The sequence below is a fragment of the Dipodomys ordii genome, unplaced genomic scaffold, assembly GCF_000151885.1.
Source record: "Dipodomys ordii isolate 6190 unplaced genomic scaffold, Dord_2.0 Scaffold31, whole genome shotgun sequence".
NCBI classification, from domain to species: domain Eukaryota; kingdom Metazoa; phylum Chordata; class Mammalia; order Rodentia; family Heteromyidae; genus Dipodomys; species Dipodomys ordii.
The window spans coordinates 3,561,090-3,566,554 of NW_012267247.1; the positions used below are offsets into that span (position 1 = coordinate 3,561,090).

Genomic DNA, 5,465 nt, shown 5'->3' on the forward strand with positions numbered 1-5,465 from the left:
GAACTAGATGAGAGAAGACAGGAAAACAAGCTAAGTGAATTCCCCAGCCAAAGTGAACCAGAAAAAAAAAAACAAACTTGTCTGTAACAGACACATTGAGCCTGGTTCAGTTTGTGTGCTGGTTCAACAGGGGAAAACTGAGGGCCATCCCTGGGTGGAGATGACTCTCAGCATAGATGCCAGGTCTGTTACTTTATGCACTTCTAATAGGGAATGCCAAGATGAGTGCATTGGAAATTTCCCACAGCTGAAGCTCCTGCTCCACCCGTGAAATCAGTGTTAAGAGTTGGTGTCACCCTTGGCCAAAGCTCGCTTGGTTGTAGTTTACTTTCTCCCTGCACAGCCTCACAAAGGGGTAACTACAATATTGAGCAAGCAGTGGGGAAAGGAGGCCTGGGGATTTTCTAGTGGCTTGCTCAAGCTGGTTTGCTGAGGTTACCTGTCCCAACAGCATCGCTCAAGACCATCTTTCTGGAAGGCAGGTCATGCTGAGCAACTGGCTTTGGTCCTTGAACCAAAGTTAAAAAATAAATGAGCCATGGAGACAGGCAATGATGCGAACGCTTATGTATAAATGGATGTGTCTGCACAGACAAAGCATCACTGACTTGTGCATTCATGGTAAGACCCAGACCAATTTTGCTCTTGCAAAAATCACAGTGGAGGCCTGGGAAATTGGCTCAGTGGTAGAGTCCTTGCTTCACATACATAAAGCCCTGAGTTCGATTCCTCAGCACCACATAAGCAGAAAAAAACTGGAAGTGGCACTGTGGCTCAAGTGGTAGAGTGCTAGCCTTGAGCTGAAGAGCTGAAGGACAGCGCCCAGGCCCAGAGTTCAAGCCCCATGACCAACACACAAAAAAAAGTTTGAAGAAATAAAAAGAGGAGAGCCTGCTTGAAGTAATAATCCAGGCAAGGAAGGAGGCACACTGTGAGGCTGGAGTGCTGGGAGGGAGTTCACAGGTTACACAAGGCTACCCAGACCTAGGAGAGCTGCTCTTTACATACAGCAGGAAGCTACTAAAGATGGGGTCACCTTTCTAATTATTCAATGTATATGGGACATAATAAACGCTCAACAAAACTCTTTTTTGAGAAAGGGAGGTATTGTTCAAGTGGTAAAGTGACAGCCTTACAAGGAAAAACAAAAACAAGAGACAATGCCCAAGCGGGATTCAAGCCCAGTACCCTCCTGTCCCCTTCTCCCCCCATACACACAATAAAAGAAGGCTAATAAATCTATTAGATTCCTAAGGTGGGTGCTGGTGGCTCATGCCTGTTAACCTAGCTATTCAGGAGGCTGAGATCTAAGGACCACAGCTTGAACCAGCCTGGCAGCAAAGTCTATGAGACTCTTATCTCCAATAAACCACTACAAAGCTGGCAGTGGAGCTGTGGCTCAAGTGGTGGAGTGCTAGCCTTGGGTAGAAAAGGCTAAGGGACAGTGCTCAGAGCTTGAGTTCAAGCCCCAAGTCCAGTACAAAACCAATTCCAGGGCTGGGGTTATGGGTCAAGTGGTAGAGCATTTGCCAAACAAGTATGGGCCCTGAGTTAAAACCTTAGAACAACAAATTAATTAATTAAATTTAATAATTTTTGGTTGGTCATAGGGCTTGAACTCTGGGGCTGGGCACTGTCCCTGAATTTTTCAGCTCAAGGTGAGCACTCTACCACTTGAGTCACAGTACCACATTCAGTTTTCTGGTGGTTAATTGGAGTTAATTGGAGATAAGAGTCTCCCAGACTTTTCTGCCTGGGTTGGTTTTGAACCACAATCCCAGCTCTAAGCCCAGTTTAATTAATTAATTATATTTATTTTACTGTCAGTTGTAGGGCCTAAACTCTGGGCCTGGGTGTTGTCCCTCAGCTCTTCAGCTCAAAGCCAGCACTCTACCACTTGAGCCAACACAACACTTCTGGCTTTTTCTGTTTATGTGGTGCTGAGGACTCGAACCCAGGGCCTCATGCTTGTGAGGCAAGCACTCTTCCACTGAGCCACCTTCCCAGCCCTAATTTATTTTTTTTAAGTGACTTCCAGACAGGATTCTCCTCTGCTGCTTGGAGAAGAGGCTTCTAGGAGTCTGGCCCCTGCTAGCCGTGTCACCTCATGCTTGGGTTCCCAGGGGGACCCTACCAACAGAAGAGCCTGTGGAAAGGGAGGTTGAGTGGAAATATTTGTCTTAGTCAGTTGGTACCTTTCCAGGAAAAGGCCTCTGCCTTCAGCCCTGAAAACAGGTTTTGCCTCAGAACGCCACCAAAAGACAATTGGGAAACATTTCCAAGCCTGTTTAATTATGCTCCTTGCTGAAAAGTCTCTTGACTTGCCTTTGGTCTCCAAGGGGTGACGGGCCCCCTAGAGATGCAATCCCCCCACCTTCCCACACAGTGAACTCTGGATGTCTAATCCTGATTAAAATTAAGCCTCTCCCCTCACCCCCAAAAAAATCTTTGCAACATCAGGAACAGGAGAGAATTAAGGATGGTGGGAATGCCTGGAGCTCCTCAACTTTGGTCCCAGAACTATGATTAAATTCCTATGGAAAGGGCTGTTGACAGCTAGAGCCGCAGGCTTTCATCACCCTGACCTGATTTTGGGGACGAGGAGGATGAAAGGGAGACCAAGAGGCAAGTTTCCAAAAGGAATTCCCTGGAGCTCAGGTGGAGAGGGTGACTCCAGGTGCTCTGCCCTGAAATTGCTCTGGCAGGTCTGAGGCATGGACCACACACGGGGGTCCCAGAGGAATGGGCAGTAGAAAGAAGAACAGGGGCTGGGAAGGTGGCTTAGTGATAGAGCGCTTGCCTAGCATGCATGATGCCCCAAGTTCAATTCCTCAATACCACATAAACAGAAAAAGCCGGAAGTGGCGCTGTGGCTCAAGTGGTAGAGTGCTAGCCTTGAGCAAAAAGAAGCTCAGGGACAGTGCCCAGACCCTGAGTTCAAGCCCCAGAACAGGAAAGAAGGAAGGGAGGGAGGGAGGAAGAAAAAAAGGAAGGAAGGAAGGAAGGAAGGAACATTCTACTATGAGAAGACAGTTTCAGAAAAGCGTCTAAGGACTCAGAGCTGACATGTGCCTAGATGAGAAAAGGAACTTTGGTCTTGCCAGGCCAGAGGCTGTTCTGTTACTCTGGGGACAATAGGAATAGAATCAAAAATATTCACTTGCTGTTCTTTCATTCAGTGCTGGGAATTGAACCCATGAACCCATGCTTGGCAAGTGCTCCACTGCCAAGTCACATCCCAAGCCCAGGTAGTACTCTCTTCCCAGTCAGTGATAACCACTTAGTTTAGAAAAGCCTCTTCCATTTTTTTAAAGTATTGCATACCAATATGATGTGTTTGCATCTGCAAGTTATTTCTATCAAAAAAAAATAAGAGAGGAGCTGGGCCGAGGAGCTGCTTGGTGTCGCCGCTGAGGTGCGTGAGAAGATTCTTCAAGCAATCACAATGTCACCCGACACAGATGTATCTCTCTCTTCATATGATGAAGGCCAGGGCTCTAAGCTTGTACAGAAAGCTAAAGAAGCACCCTTTGTCCCTATTGGAATGGCAGGGTTTGCAGCCATTGTGGCGTACGGCTTATACAAGCTGAAGAGTAGAGGAAACACAAAAATGTCCGTTCACCTCATCCACATGCGAGTAGCAGCCCAAGGCTTCGTCGTGGGAGCCATGACCCTCGGTATGGGCTATTCCATGTACAAGGAATTCTGGGTGAAACCTAAACCTTAGAAGAAGAGATGCTGTGTGTGTCCTGTTGTGAAAGAGCTTGCTTTAATTAGACATCTCATATTGAGGTTTCCTGTTGATGATAGAAATAAATGATTTGAGTGTGTTCCAGAGATAACACGGTATTTTCAATAATGGGCTTTTAAATTATTTTTCAGGCTTGATTTTTTTTTAATTAGGTTACCCTGGGGAGTCCTTACCACAAAAAAAATTTAGTGTCACTAAATGTGGTTGGTTGTGTTCAAATGTCCTTTTTTTTTTTGGTGCAGGTACTGGAACTTGAACTCAGAACCTCTTTATATCCTTTCACTTTTTTATTGTTCAAGGTTGGCACTCTTGAGCCACACCACCATTTCCAGCTTTTTTTGCTAATTAATTGGGAGATTAAGTCACTTGGATTTGTCTGCTCTGGGCTGGCTTTGAACAGCAACCCTCAGATCTTAGCCTTCTGAGTAGCTGGGATTACAGGTGTGAGCCACTACATCTTCCTCTTTAAGCCCTTAGGACAAAAATTGGTTTTAAAATGACAGCTTCTGGTCTGGAAGTGCTTCATCATGCTGCAGAATATGCTATGTGCCTATGTGTTACATATTAGTCTGGTTAGCCCAAGTCATTTTACTTGAGGAGTCCAGTTTGTAGGGTGTTTGCTGGCTCCTGAAAAACTCCTTTTCAACTACGTGCATGAAATAGAAACTTACAGATCTTCACAAGTGAAAGTTTTCTATTTGGGTGTGTACATACATGTGTTTTATATATTTAAACCAAACCTGAAAAGCTTTCATGATGTGATAAGAAGAGCGGTATTTTAGGCCCACACTTGTAAATGTGAGAACTTTAATTATAGATCCCTGATTTACTGTTTTTGAATTGCAGAATTATATATTTTGCTGATGTTGTATGAGAATCATTTTTAAAGGTCTTTGTGTGTGCCAATACTGGGGTTTGAACTCAGGGCCTGGGCACAGTCCCTTAGCTTTTTCACTCAAGGCTGGCACTCTTACCACTTGAGCCACAGCTCCACTTCTGGCTTTTTGCTGGTTAATTGGAAATAAGAGCCTCACAGATTGGCTGCCTGGGCTGGTTTTTAACCATGATCCTCACCTCTCAGGCTCTTGAATAGCTAGGATTACAGGTGTGACCCACCAGTACCTGGCTTCAATGTCATTTTGATATAGAGATCATTTTGTTTGCTTGCTTTTTCATTTTTTTTCTTTTCTTTTTCTTTTTTTGTGGTGCCAGGAATTAGTCTAAAGCTTCGTACATATTAGGCAAGCAATCTACCAATGAGCTATATCCCAGCCGAGAAAATAGGTACTTTAAGAGCGAATACAAAGATAATTGAACAGTTTTTTGATGTTAAATAGGCTACTAGAAATGGAAACAAGTTTGCTGAAACACGATACACAAAGTTTGATATGGTACAGAATGTTCTAGAACACTTGTAAAGTTCTCTCATCTAACCTGAACTTACATTCCATGGTAATAACATGGTATGAGTATTGTTATTAAAGTGAGTGAATGCAAAAAAAAATAAGAAAAAGAGAATGAGGGCTGGGAATGTGGGTTAGTTGTACAGTGCTTACCTAGCATGCGGGAGGCCAGACCCTGAGTCCAAGCTCCAGAACTGGCAGAAGAAGAAGAAAGAAGAAAGAAGAAAGAAGAAGAAGGAGAAGGAGAAGGAGAAGAAGAAGAAGAAGAAGAAGAAGAAGAAGAAGAAGAAGAAGAAGAAGAAGAAGAAGAA

At 44.4% G+C, this 5,465-nt stretch overlaps 1 pseudogene; it reads left to right on the plus strand.

Moving 5' to 3' along the window:
• The first annotated feature begins 3,383 nt into the window (after positions 1-3,383).
• Positions 3,384-3,862, plus strand: LOC105985765 (annotated as a pseudogene).
• Positions 3,863-5,465: the final 1,603 nt, after the last annotated feature.